Source organism: Xiphias gladius, chromosome 22 (genome assembly GCF_016859285.1).
Source record: "Xiphias gladius isolate SHS-SW01 ecotype Sanya breed wild chromosome 22, ASM1685928v1, whole genome shotgun sequence".
In the NCBI taxonomy this organism is placed as follows: domain Eukaryota; kingdom Metazoa; phylum Chordata; class Actinopteri; order Istiophoriformes; family Xiphiidae; genus Xiphias; species Xiphias gladius.
The window spans coordinates 2,192,872-2,208,356 of record NC_053421.1 but is presented as its reverse complement, the minus strand read 5'-3'; the positions used below and the strand labels follow the sequence as shown (position 1 = coordinate 2,208,356).

At 38.9% G+C, this 15,485-nt stretch overlaps 1 protein-coding gene across 1 annotated transcript in view; it reads left to right on the top strand.

The window, feature by feature from the left end:
- The window catches only part of cdk14 (cyclin-dependent kinase 14), a 202,848-nt gene extending 188,655 nt beyond the window's left edge, over nt 1–14,193 (top strand). Inside the window, exon 15 of the mRNA XM_040118359.1 lies at nt 9,282–14,193. The gene's annotated coding sequence lies outside the window, so the exon portion shown is untranslated. The remainder of the gene's footprint in view (nt 1–9,281) is intronic.
- Nucleotides 14,194–15,485: the final 1,292 nt, after the last annotated feature.

Sequence of the window (15,485 nt, the reverse complement as noted above, 5' to 3'; positions counted from 1 at the left end):
CAGACAAGAAAAACATACCGCCAAATGAGGATTTATGGAATGGGAACCTGGCAAACCCCAGCAAATGGGTGTGTTTGCAAGTTCATGTATGAAAGCGTTTCCACTTAGGGTATTCTCTGACCCTTAGTATACACTCAATACTCCTCACCACAGCTCCCAACACAGTAGAACAAAAGCTGAGCTGAGGAAAGGTGGTGATTTAGCTTTAACTGCACATTAAGCGAGATTTTAACTTGCCATGCTTGTAAAATGGGTCACAGTGTCTCTCCAAATCAGTGTCCTGGGTTTGAAGAGAGACTTTTAATGTGCCATTATATTCTAACTTCCATTTCAGAACCTCTTCTACCCTTCCAGCAACACAGATCTGGGGACAGCACTGAATACTTTGACTTTTATGCAGGAATTTCTGCAGAATATACACATTGTTGCTACTTTCAAAACTTTCATTCAAATGTCCTATATTATTTGAACCCTATCATCAGAAAGTCTGGTCCACAATGTTTGGTAATGTGTACAAGGGGCACCTGTTTGACCAGAGAAGGTCTTTGGATTGGCATCTAAAACAACCAGAGACTGAGCACTGCTTTGGCATTTTATGCAGCACAAGTCTAAGCAATAAAACAAGAAGAGAGCATAAAACTAGCCGTGATGGTTTCTTGCTTGATAGTACAGGGGTTCATCGGTCTCACACAGCTGCAACCAAGCCCCCCAAAAGAAACCCAAAATAGTATTTGGCTCTTGTGAGAAGTTTGTTTCTTAAATAAAACTGCACAAATAATTCTAAAGTGCGTTCTTGTGATTATATCCTATATTTATACTACTGTATATAGTTGAGCTTTAAAAATCTAGGGATGATGAACAGCTAAACATACTCTGTATCTTGCCTCATAAGAATAGTTTAACCTTGAAGGACAATGCAAAAGATCTGGGAACACAGCCACACCGTTATGAGAGTGTCCAACTGGACAAGAAACGCAAAAGGTCAGAGGATCAAACAGGTTGTAAACAAGCCAACAGTTATACCTTGTATAGTTTCAGTCCTCTGAATCTCCAGTTTGTGGTGGAGTTCAAATAGGTCTGGTGTCGTGCCCATTGACGACTGTTTCTTTCAGCTGGCAAAACAAGCTAGAAATCAGAGCTTACTTGACTGGTTTTAAAATGGGATGTAATCTTTTTAAATAGCTCAGTAGCTACCTAGCTACATCCTTAAAAAATAGCATCAGAACAGTGACCACAAAAATGGCGACAAACGTGGATGATATCAGTGTAGCTACACAGTTTGTTCTTAGTCTACTTACAAAAAATAACAAATCTTAAATTTTAAAAGTTACTGAATTGACACAAAAATTTTAACTGCTCCTAGCAACCACTGGCATAGCTGTAGTGTCGATTGAAAATTACATCAGCTTGACCAATACGTAATTTGGTATTAATTGGTTAGAGCAAGGCAAAACAAAATAACTCCCCCTTCTAACAATAAGCCAACAAACATGAACATGATGTCAAAGTGATTTAATAAAGTGAAACTAAATGGCCATTCAGGCTGATTAAGGGGCTGAGTAAGATTATTTAAAACACCTTTTTGAAGGTAAAACCAAAAGTGAGTGCATCTGTAATGTCGGTAATAATCGCTCATTGCACTAGAAAACAGCTACAACAAGTACAGTAACCTGAAGCAAAGAAGGCAGTCTGCAAACTGTGATGGATGTTTACACCTAACAGTTTGGGTTATAATTTTATTGTTTTGCCATTTTCTCCTCCAGATAAGTTTGTCTGTTTCTTACCCCATAGAACTTGTTTTTAGCACTCTCACTGTGTGCCCCAATCTCACCAACCAGTTTTTATTACCAATAGAAACAGTGGCCAAAAGAACAAAAAAGAGATCCACCTTGGAACAACCTGGGGTTATCCTTGAACTACACCTGTACTGCACCACTTCTAAAAAAAGAACCTTGTTTGGAGCGTTGGTAGACTTGTATGATGCACAGTATGGCAGGCGTCATTGCCATATAAACCAGAAGACCTCGGTGCATGCAGGAATGTGTGCATATCTTGCACCTGCACTAGAAGAGCCACGTCGCAGTGGATTGAGAATGTGTAAGTGAGCGTGAGCACTGTGAAACTACGTGAGTTTCACAGTTGCAAATGCTCTTGAGTTAGTGTTTGTATGTTGAATGTATAGTTGTGAATGTGGGAGTACAGGGTTTCTATGCCTGTGCAGAATTTGTTGGTCGGTGTGATTCCATCTATTAACTGCTGATTCTGGAGAAATAGAACAGAAAGAGTGTTCTGCCAGGACATGGGGTAATAGGAAACACATGAATGTGCAGCATAGTGTGAGCTGTCTGTAGTACAGAGTAGTGTGTGTGTGTGTGTGTGTGTGTGTGTGTGTGTGTGTGTGTGTGTGTGTGTGTGTGTGTGTGTGTGTGTGTGTGTGTGTGTGTGTGTGTGTGTGTGTGTGTGTGTGGGATTGTGTCTATGCATGCTTTAAAGTCTCATATTCAGTAACTCTGGCCCAGACAACTTAGGCAAGGAAAACCAAGAAAATAGTCTTTGTGTTAAGCAGAGAGAACTGGCAAGTCTGCAAGCTGTGGAGCTGCAGACCTGTTCGGGAACAAAGAAGGACAGACACAGAGGGAGGACTTTCAATTCTATTCCTATCCACTTTGAGCAGTTTTGGAATGTTTGGCATGTAAAATTGTCAAATATAATCACCCTAGGTATTCTACTGATGTTGACACGTTAAATCCAAAAACAACATTGCAATCAGCCTTGAAAAAGCAAGTCAGAGTCAGGCATATAGCTCATGTTAACCTGTCACGTTCAGAAGCGACGTGCCCACAGCTTCGATGGTGCCATTTAGAACTGGTGTGTTAGGGCTGTAAGCCGTCAGCATGAAGCTAAAACAACTTTCCCAGCTAAAGTAGCAAAGTGTGGGTCAATGGGCAGAGACTCTGTGGAATCTGCTGCTCATTGAGTAGGAGGCCCCCAAAGTACTCCCCAACACACCAATTCATCATAAATCCTCCTCTTCATTCTTTGTTGTCTTACTACAGTGAAATCAGGGTGAATCAGTCTCTTTTTGTTCATCCATTCGTTTGGTTTTCACACTTTGTATATCTCAGATAGCTATTAGCTATAGCAAAACTATTGCTCTACCAGATTTCTTTGTAGAAGTGCTGTAATTGGCCTGTCAGACCAATCAGTTGTTCTAGGCATAAAATTTCAAGCAGAAATGTTTAGAGCAGCGTTGATCGTTTTTATGGGCCACTTGGGTTAGCAGGACAAGCTAAAAACACAACATTTGACATGATATCGTCATATGAAGTGGATCTCCTGAACGTATTAGAAAATAGTTGCCTTTTAAGGTATCCAACAGACACAGGATAACATTAGCCTTCGTTTGGAGTTGGGTCTCTGGCCACCTGACAAATATCAGTCCAATATTCAGTCTTCTTTTAGTACTATTTTGGTCTCCACCAGCTCCTGAGGGAAATATCTGACTCTTCAGCTGCTAAATGTTCCACTATGTTCACCAGCTGCTCTCTAACTGTGTCTGCCTGTTTGCTGCTAAGCAGCACCATTTGTTAAATTTAGACAATAAGATGTTTAAGTGGTAATCTTGAGATAACAGACTTAAAACAGTTATAGATTAAATTTGGTGCAATAAAGCATCCTACTGCTGGGTTTACTATTTTTCAGATGGCGCAGATTAGCTCAGGGCAGTGCCTCAGTGAAAGGTCAAAACAAGGTAACATTATAATGTTGACAACATAATGTTGGCCTTGTTTAGTCTTTGCGTCTCTTAATTCTTTTGCTTCTTCATTTTCTCCATCTTCCTATCATTTGAACTTCATGGTTAGTATGTCTGTAGCTACTGTTTACAGATTTTCCTGCACTGGTATGATGACCACATTTAGTACTGCAGCAGGCAGCAGATCTTCAGAGCCAGGCCTGTCTGTATCCCACTATGTTAGTTTTAGAAGTAAATCCAGACTGGATTACCTGAGAAACCAGGGCAAACAAGGTCCTTTCCCTTTTAAATAAATCTAAGTAGCCTCTGTATTAATGGGTTTCTACTAATCAAACAATTTATGAGTTTCTTCTTGATAAATTTAGGCAGTCAAAACAGCCAACAAGCTGCAGAAAATCACTTTGTGTATTTTTGTGTATCACTGCACGTGGAAATGGTCGCCTGAGATGTTCACTTTTAAGAGACGCATTTACCGTCTCTTCCTCCCTGCTAATTATCAACATACTGTAGAGACAGTGGAGTGTTTATTTGTTGTAGATGTGGCAGCTCAACACAGACCTGGTCACAATACTGCATTCCTATAAAAATCACTGGAAACTCTTAAGAAGTCAAGTTCCAGAGGAAAGTTTGAATAAAATATATGGAAAAATATCGTTATGTAATTGAAAATCATTCTAAATCGTAATTCACACACATGTACTCATTATATCCAGCACATACTTGTCAAGCCCTTCTCACTCAAACACACACACATATACATACTTACATATACACCGAGCTGTCGGAAAACAGCTTATTAAACCATCACCGCCTTCCCAGCTCAGGGTGTTCAGTGAGTGACATTTCAGGGCAGTCTGAGTGAGTTCATTAAACAGGATCAGACATAACGGGACCTCCCTGCAGTGAGAGCGGGCAAACCTCTGATCCCAGTCGTGACCTCTGACCCTGAGAGGTCCTGATGCAGAGGGTCTGTCAGTCTGATTCAGGCAGGCTGGTTTGAGAGACAGTGTAAAGCCATTTCACTTTTGCATGATGGTTCCGTAGAAAATCAACAGTAACCATGTTACTGATCCACTGTATGCAGACTGTATGCTGCCCATGTGGGGCTTATTATGGTTTCTGCAAGGGCTGGTCCCTGTGGGGCTGGGATAGCTCTATGATCAATCAGAAATCAGGGAAACTTGTGTTTGGGTGCCTGCTTGAAAAAAAAAGATGATTTATAATAGAAATTGGAAGGTCAGGTGGGAATGGAGGGGAAATGAACCAGAGGAAGAGGAAGATGGAGAGCAAAGGGGGAGGTTGGAATAAAGTTAATTTAGGTGTGGACAGCAAATTTCCACTCTGTCCTGTTTTTTAAGCTTATGGTATCTACAGTAGAGAAATTCAAACTTGAACCAAAACAAGGCCATAGTGTCTGTGGCATCACCTACACCGGACATAAAATAGCTGGAGTCTGGGTTGATTGTTCAAAAGAGAAAAAATCTGTGTATTTTGAGTACCGTGGGTAACAATAAGGTTAAGAGAGGCTCAGAAATGGAACTGGGCTTTCATGTTGATATGATCTAATACATGCCTCTGCTTGGCTAAGGACATGCATAGTTCAGAAATCAATCAATTACTTTTGAGTTATTCAATTGAACAAGAAGTTTGCATTGGAACACCCATTGCCCCCATCTAATATATCATAAATATCGATTTCAAGAAAAATAAAGAAAAAAATAAATTTTGTCGTTTACATTAATGGTTCAAGAGAGTGACTAGTAGACCGAAAGATTTGTTTTATTGAATTGGAAATCTTTCCCATATAAGTGGAAATTTGTGCATGGGACATCCAAAACAAGACTGTTAATATAAATGGTACAAATAACAATAATAAGCATAATAATGATTTAAAAAAAACTGAAACTTCCCCAGAGCTGGGGAAAATTAAACTGAGCCCTTATGCTTGCACACATTTTGTTTTACCATATAAACCACTGTACAGCTTCAGCATAGAGACAGTTACTGAGAACACCTCAATAATTGTTCATCAGCAAAGAAAGCCATTTGAATGAAAGATACTCAAAAACGCCTCTCTTCAGGCCTTCAGATCTCCTTAATGAACCAGTATTTTTCAAAATTGCAGCCAAAACAGACCTGTGCTGTCCTAAGATTAGCTATTGAGAATCTAACTTCATGTGGAAAAAAAGTATTTTGCATCAAGCTTAAGCAGAAAGTTAAGCACTACAACATAGTTGAAGAGGAGCGTAGCTTGAAAGATATTTAATAACACTGTCAGGGTGTATAATACCAACCTAGTACTCTCAGTCTTTTTGTTTCTCTCACTATTGTTGTGTATATGCCTGTCCCAACATAGAGCAGTTTAGGGATTTCATTTTTGGGGGTAGGGTGAGACTGTCTCTATCAAAGAACAGCCAGCAGCTGGCCACGCCTGCTAAATCCTCCCCACAAAACCCACCCACCAGCTCCATCTGCTTTCCAAGTGGAACCCCCTGACACACACACACACACACACACACAAACACACACACACGCACACACGCACACACGCATGAACACACACACATGCACTTGTCTTACCTTAGTTATGAGGACAATCACTCTCATAATGCATTCTCTAGCCCCTTACCCTAACCCTAACATAAACCTGATTCTAACCTCAAGCCTAAAACCAAGTTTCAACACTCAAACAGCCCTTTGAAGGTGTGAGGAGCGGCCAAAATGTCCTCAATTTCCCAAAATGTCCTCACAACGATGGCTACAAACCCAAAATTTGTCAACATTGCTATAGAAATACACACACACACACACACCTACTTGGCACTCTTTGAACCTAAGAGAGCAGAAACCTACATCTATTCTTAGTACATCAGATCCGTTAAAAACAATGAAATCCTTGTTGGCGTATAGAGCGTATGACAGTGTAGTTAGGAGATGATACTTGTTCACTCATACACAGCATACACAGAGCGCACTGCTTAATAGCTCTTGAATTTCTCATCTAATTCTGGCTCTTGATGTTCTCTCCGCACTTGTCACGAAGAAAGATATAGAACTTGCTCAGATTTTGAACTCAATATGGAGAAACAAAGCTGCTGAAACATGATGATTAAGTCCATGACAAAAATTGGCAGAAAAAACAGCAGGATTTTGAAAAATTGGATGTGTTAATTAATGCTAATGCTAAGGTACCATTACCTCTCTGCTGGATTTGTTTAGGAGTAGATAAGTGCTGTAATGCAAAGAAATCCCAATTAAAAGAAATATAATATGGAGGACATTTATTTTTAATGTTAGTCTATGCTTTTTTTACTATCACACCAGGCCAGTAACTGTAAACTGAGTGGAAGATGACCACAGAAACAAGACATGAAAAGACTAACTCATAATAATTGTTTACAGCTTACTTCTGACTCTACTCAAACTCAGTTCTTTAAACTGATGACTTTACACTCATCTTGATAAAAATCAAAAAAAGATTTTTAACCTGACTTGGACCATTGACTTGAGACTTAAGGTTGAATTTAGCCTTTTGATTTGGAATGACTTTATGGCTCCAGAAATTGTCGTAATTGTAAAAAAAGACTTCAGTGAGTTAAATGAAAATCCTGTCCTGACAACCAATATTCACTGAATCAACCACACTTCACAAGCAGCAGAGAAATGGGAAATCTCCAAGTCAGTGCAGACCAGCAGACATACACATAATGACTTGTTGAGTACTTGAATAACACCAGATTCCAACTTGGACCTGGTCCTTGACTTGGGACATTCTTGTGACTTGCAAAACAATGACTTTATTCCACCTGTGATTACTTCATGCAGTAGATTTTAAAAAATCCATAATACATGATTTCTTTAAAATTCTGCCATTAACCCTTCTCCCCCTTTCTCTCACTAGCCAACATCCTTCTTATTCATTTTACAGTGATCCCTCAACACAACTGTCCCATCCCAGCATTTTGTTTTCGAAAGGAAATGTATACATCACAAGATTCTTAATGCTGCCTCAGTTGTGCTTAACATTTTCAGAAGCCAGCAGGTATCCACAAATATAACAATAGTCACATGATTCTGATTTTACATCGGACTCCCCATTCAGATGCACATGCATATACTTTCAGTCAAGAAACACATGTTACATGGATTTTCACACAGACACATTTCGTATGTTTGGAGTCAGATAGCTGCAGAAGCAGCAGATAAACGAGGTGCTCGTCCAGTATTTTTGGGATTCCTGGCATATGCAGGCCTGTTTCCACCGGGAGCTGCCTACCGAAGGCTGGGCAGACGTCATACAGAGACAGAGAGAGAGAGAGAGAGAAGAAGAGAATATGAGGCAGTAAAAAGGAAAGTGAGGGTAGAAAGGGACCTGAGAGAGTCAATGCATTATTTATTAGTCCACAGCTCCCTCCTTCATCTCTTACTCCTCCTCTTTCTCTGCTCACTCCTCCCCTTGTTCCTCTGCTCCCTCTTCCTCTTCATCTTCTCCTCCTCCTTGTCCTGTACTCTCTCCACCTCCCAATCCTCTACTCCCTCTTGCTCAACAGCCTCAAGTCGTTCCCTTTCAATTTTTTTTCTCCTTTTCTCCTCTTCATCCTTTACTCCCTCTTGGTCATCTTCTACTTTCTCCTCATTTTACCTCCCCAATCCTCCATTCTGTCTTTGGTTGCATCTTCTCTGTGTATTTTTAATAAAAGTAGCAATACCACATTGTGGAAATACTGTTAGAAGAAATAGTCATGCATTCAAAATGTTACGTAAGTAAAAGTACAAAAGAATAAGTGTCAACATATACTTAAACTACCAAGAGTAAAAGTACTCATTAGGCAGAACGGCCCACTTTACAATATGTATATAATTGTATTATAATTATTGATTCATTAATGTGTACATCACTTTAATGGTGCAAATGGTACAGGTGGAGCTCATTGTAATTACTTTATGTACTCCTTTATCTACCCCCAGGAATCAATGATGTCTGAACTTAACAATAATACATCATTATTATTTTACATATTTTGTATTAGTGTGAATCTCAACGTAACTAGTAACTAAAGTTATCAAATACATGTAGTGGAGTACAATATTGGCCTCTGACCTGTAGTGGAGTAGATGTATGAAGTAGCAGAAAAATAGTCAAGTAAAGTACAAGTACATCAAAATTGCACTGAAATACAATACTTGAGCAAATATTGAGCTTTTCGTTTAACTGGACCCAGATGCAACATATGACGGTAACAGGAGAGACCAGTGGCCATGACAAAGATTAGTATGAGTAAAATAAAAAAAAGGGCTAAAGTTATCCTAACAATTTGTCACGAGACGAGACCAGTAGTGAGTCAGACCGTCAGAAATCTGGAGAACTAATGAATATCAGTGGTGTGATCCTCTAATGTTCCAGCACATCATAAATAATGGTATCAAGTCATTAACAAAAAAACACAGTGCCTTAGTATTTTTTACAATGTCAAATTTCTGGAGTGTGTTACTGATAGACTGTGTTTTCTCTGTGTCTGTGTTTCAGGTGGCTGTTGTAAAAAAAGATGAAGACAAAGATGCTGAGATTGAGGATGCAGACGAATGAAAGAGCCCCAGTTCTCTTTATTTATTACCTTCACAATATGTGTGAGCATGTGTGTGTGTGTGTGTGTGTGTGTGTGTGTGTGTGTGTGTGTGTGTGTGTGTGTGTGTGTGTGTGTGTGTGTGTGTGTGTGTGTGTGCGGTGTGTGCATGAGAAAGAAAGTGAACATTGAGTAGATATGAATGCATGTGTGCATTATGAACGGAACATAAGATGTCAGTCTATCATTTGCAAATTTTGTTTACTTTTTATAAGGTTCCAATAACTCATATATCATTGTCACAGTATAAACAAAAGGACTTTACTATTGGTACATATTGTGTTTTGTGTTTGTAACTAGCCTCCTATTTAAGAATGTATATTTGTATGTATGATATACTCATCTAGAAACTATATAATGGACAGTTTTAATATTGCTTCATCTTCTCTTCATCCACTACACTGCTCTGCCAGGACACAACTCAACAACACATATCGGACACATGCATATGAGCAAAAATACATTTATAAAACAAAAACAATGCAGTCAGTTTCAAAGAAAAGTGAATCCTAGAGGAGTTAGTTTTCCATTTCTTTCTAATCAGGTTAAACTGTAATTTGTGGAACTGCAAACAACAGTAACAATAATAACTGAGGGCTCTCAGCTGGTGGAACACAGCCTCTGGAAGCCATATTGGAGGTCCTTGGTTCTGCGGTACCTGAAAACAGCTGATGTTGCTGTAAATGTACAACTCTGCTGACCCAGCAGTTGAGACATGGTTGATTTGCATCTGCTTGAAAGGTTTAACTGTATGTTTTAATGACGGGCACATGTGGCTGCTTTTTTATTAACATAATGTTAGCATTTCAGCTAGCTAACTATGGTATTTGTCAGTTAACTGTCACTATTTTGGTATGAATCGGATGTAAACACTAAAGTGCACATCTAGTAGCTAGTAGTAAATAATAAAATGATTAGTAGTTCTATATGAACATATTAATCTTTGTCAGCTATTTCTCTGTCCTTATTTGCCAGCCTGGGTGAGATAAGGTTGCATATTTGAGCATTTTTAAAGGAAAAGTATTTTTTACAGCCTTATTTTCGTAGTTTTAACCATCATTCTCATCTGTTCTCAAAATATTTCACTCACAAATAACATTGCTGTGATTTAGGGACTAAACAGTTGAATTGGGGGCTGTGTAGACAGGTGAAATTAGAATGTGGAAGCAGCTTACAATGGACAGTTTGATCAATATGTCCAGGCAATTAGTCCAGGCTGAAATGTGCTTCTCTGAGCTGTATGTAGGGGAACGTGCACAGAGGTCCTCCAGAGATTTTTGAGTTGCTGTTTCTTTCATGCTTGTAGCTACAACTTGTTTAATGTTTACGTTATTCTCCTCTCCATTTTTGGATCAACCAATCAGCTTGCTTTACCTACAGATCCATGCAATTTGGGACCTGAGCACATCTGGCTTCTGCAACATGCAGTTAACTGTAACGCCCTTCTTTGCATAAGTTCACAGAGATGTTTACATGTATCTTTGCAGAAATGTAATTCCAGCTTTAGCCTTGCTGACATTTTCCTCCAATGGCTATCGTAGCAGCTGTGACAAAACCTATATTGTGGTCCAAAAGGCATTTTCCCAGTTGAACACTTTATTATAAAAGAGACATCTGTAAAAATGTTGAAAGGAGACCTTGAATTTTGACCAATGTCAATAAGTATTCTTTGTATAATGAGTTTTTAAACAACCAAACCATGAGTAGGTTATTTTTGTCAGACTTTCCCAGGAGCTAGAAAAGCTTTTTTTCATGCAAGTGACATCATCTTAATGCAAAAGTCGAAAAACTGAAACTGGCCATTGGACTCAAGCACAGAGTCATGTGCAGTGGGCCACGCAACACCTAAAAAACTAAGGGAGATTTTGATCATTTTGGCAAATGTGCTGGATGAGCAACCTTCACTGAAATAAACGTGCCATATTATAGATAATTATAGTGGACATTTCAATATTTACACTGCAAAATAAACGTTTGTTACTAAAATGCTATCTTAATCCATTAGAATGATGGCCAAAACTGCAAAAGTAAGACCCTGGTTGTAGAAAAATATTAGTAATAAGGATTCTCCTTTAAATGTTTCAAAGGACCTCCATGATGGAACCAGATCTGTCTGATATGAGTTTTGTGTTGCAACTGGAAAGCCACTCTGACATAAATGATCTCTGCTGGAGATGTTGACGGTTCATACATAACATGACAGGGACTGCACCAACCAGTGTGCATAACAATATAGACGCAATACCGTAATGGACAACAGCTGTAAGTGTGTGTGTCTGATAGACATGTGAGTGTGTGTGTGTGTGTGTGTGTGTGTGTGTGTGTGCTACTGAGTGTATTAAACATGGGCAATAGCTAAGCATTGGTGCTTCCATCCATGTAAATGAGCTAATGTACAAAAGGCAAAACACCAAGGCAATAGGCTGTGTGGCCTATTGTTTGATTTGGCCCACGACAATCCTCACTTCAAAAGATCTGCAATATTCTATCAGAAACAGATGATCTATGTCAATAACTGCAACTTTTTGTTCAGTTCATGAGTCTAATGTTGTATTGATCTGGAGCTTTCTTATCTGTTAAATTAGGCAAATGTAGGGATGAGTGCTTTGCAGTGTGTGGTACTGTGTGTGTCCAGTATGTGTACTTTAGGTGTTGAATAACTTTGATCAATCCCACCAACATGTGCTCTCATCCAGAGATTTCCCCCATGTGTGTGCCCCTCAACATCCTACATGTTCTAAGTGTTTTGGAACATTTTATGACACCATGACGAAGGTTGGCTGTATAATGTAATATCATCTACAAAGATGTTTATACTGTTTTTTGGTCTTTCTTTTGATGTTTTGTGTGAATATATCTGAATATTACAGCTCACACATATGGTAATAATTGTGAAGTACTATCAATACAATGGCTTCCTCTTTATGAGTCAGTTTGATATCAGCTGAAACAATAATATTGGCCTACACTGTTGATTAGCCGAAGAGATGAGGCTGCAAATGTGAAGCCATGGAGAATTGGAAACTGTGGCTACTTATCATGTCGCTCCACGGCCTCTTAAACACACGTGTGCACACAAACACACACACACTCACTTATAATATAGATATCTTGCCTGCTAGGATAAACTACCTGCACTTATCAGCTACAGTACAGTATAGCCCCTCTATGCCCCTCTCCAGCTGGTGTTAGCTTTGCAGTTTGTCACATTCACGGATAGGTTCGGATTTTTACACGCCCGTCTTAATAAAACACTCACATAATGTAATCATCCCTCTTCTCCATACCAACCATGAGGTGATACTTTCATAGAGCAACTAAACAGTAAGAAATTGTTAAGAAAATCTACTGTCCTAGTTCTGTGCCAAAATACATTTCAAAGTTCTGCTTTAGATAATTTGAAGCTTCTGCATTCTGGGTTAGCCAAATCAAATTGTTATCTTAACATGCGTTTAAGTTTATTGCCAGATATTTTTCTTTGGTGGACCAAGCCAGAGTGAAAATGACAAGCTATATTGGATTGGTCAGGTGGCTGGGATGGAGTGCCCATGTTGCTCTGCTGCAGGAGATGGAAACAGACAGTTGTTTACTGACATGTTAGCCATAAAAAACGTGATAAATTGATCAAAGCTCTTTGCTGAGTTGTTCTTTGTGTCTTATCTGCCCTGTAGTGGTCAGAAAACACTTAATTGGATTTTAAATACACATATTACTGATTGGTTATTTGGGAACATCTGGGAAGGACACAGTAAAGGGAGGCTGAATAAGCCAATTGCAACATGCAACCAGTAAGAAGTATCCCTCCACCCCAACCCAGAAAACCTAACTGTCTGGGCAGACACAGAGTGGGAATTTCTTACTAAAAGACTGTAATGTCCCAAAATTCCCGGATGATTAACAAACTCAAAGTGCGTTTCCATCCATCTGTTTTTATTTACTTTTTAAATTTGCATATAAAAGTAGTGGAAATGTCAGAAATTTGCACAAAAAAAAGAAAAAGTCCAACTGTCATTACGTAGAAAAGTCGATGTATCAACAAAAACAAAAAGCCACAAAGTGCCATCGAAACAGACTCTGTGAATCAATTACGACGTAAATGAAGCATGAGACATCCACTGAAGAGACAAAAAATGGTGGCAGATGAAAACATTACATCTGTATGGAGCGATGAGGAGACTGTAACCTTCCTCAAATTAATACTGTGCAGGAAACAAACATAAATGTCATATTTCCATCATGTTTTCCACATGCCTTAGCAAAGTTTGGGTTTGCCATTAGTGACTGGGGAATTTGTGCCACAAACTTTTCTCAATCTCAATGCACCCAAATCCCAATATTTGCATAACAGTAGTGAATTGTGCCGATTTCCAGGAAATTCGATGAAAACATTTAGATGGAAACTTTTAATGAACCTTTGAATGCATTTTTTCCACAGAACAAGGACTGTGGATTTTGTCCCCTGTCTTTTACAGTGTAGTCACTTGATTAGGGAATTACTTTATGATTACATTTACCTCTAATTCTTTCAACATAGATATGGCCTTGTATCTGAACCTATCTTTTGAAGGAGGAAAAGGAAAGAGAAGGAACTGGAGTCTTAAAGCACATTTTATCATGTGTGCCAGCTTTTTTGAACATAGAGTGTTGTGGCTATGGGGCAAAAATAAATAATTATGACCTAAACTCTCCCCAATAGTGTTTTGAAGATGCACTTTATCGAAAAAATCAGTTTGGCATTAAATTCCAGCCTGTATGGTCACTTTTATGCACTTGCTTTGCCTTTAATGATAAAATTATACACAAACACACACACACACACACACATATACATGTATATATATGTATATATATATATATATATATATATATATATATATACACACACCCTTGTTTCTCTCTTTGCCTGACGCTGACGCAGAGCAAACCAGTCCTCCAAATGTAAATATTGTCCCCAGTTTGGAATCTTTACCACAGATTGAGGAGAGCTTGTAGAAATGCTGTACTTGAAGTTATCTCGTGGCTTTTCAGTTTCATCCCCAGGCTGTGATTGTGCAGTGCAAAAAATGGGGAGGAGAGGTGGTGGGTAATGCCAGTAAAGTGGCATGACAGAAGACGGTAAATACCATCGAACTGTGCCCAGCCTTGTGTGGCTTTAAGGGATTGCAGGCAGTATTAGCAGCTGAATAATTATTTTTGGTATGCCCACCCCCCAACCACCACCCCTTATCCCCCCACCATCCACCCACCCCCTGACACTCTTATTTCTGTGGCGCTTGAGCAGCCTGCAGTCTTGTATAAAACTTGTACTTTTGAGTGGGCAGAGTTCCTGAAGGCACTCTGTTCAAACTTGAATGTTCTTCATATATTTCAAATGAAGTCCAGTGAAGGAAAGACTTGATGGGATTGCACATTTAGCACTGTGACAGGAAAAATGGGAACATCAATAGAAATAGCAAAGGTAGAAATTGATGAGGTGGTGACACACCTTGTATGAAGTGAAACAGAAACACTTCCACTATGTATGTATACAGGGTTGCAAATGTCCCCTTGATGCTATCAAGGAAAGTCATATATGAATAATAGTAATGATGAATATAAATATAAGGCTTCTATTTTTGGCATTGTTTATCATGTGGACAGAAGTGGTATTGGTAGGAAAAACATATAGGTTGGATCCAGCGTACATCCTCGCTGTGCTGAACAATGAATCTATGTTTGCAACTTTTTTCAACAAGGCTTCTCTCACGTTTGAGTTATCTTTTTGTATGCTGCACTGAGAATACATAATTTTGACATGTGGTTTGGAAAACAGAAGTGTGATCAGTCACTTCATCAAGTGAAACAATATAGTATACAGTAGAATAGCTGTCGCATTATTTGTTACAACCTGTATGTAATGTTATTATGGAAGATGTAATGTCCTTCTGTAAATGTTGTTTAATGTTGTTTTACCTGAAATAAAATTTATTAATGCGTCAGATGTGTCAGTGGAGCTCTGACTTCCCTCTCTGTTTTCTACAATATATAATACCTAGGCTGTTCTGTAACACCTAGTGTTGACCTTTCCTATTCCCTTGTTCCCAATCCAATTTCTGATACATCATTTT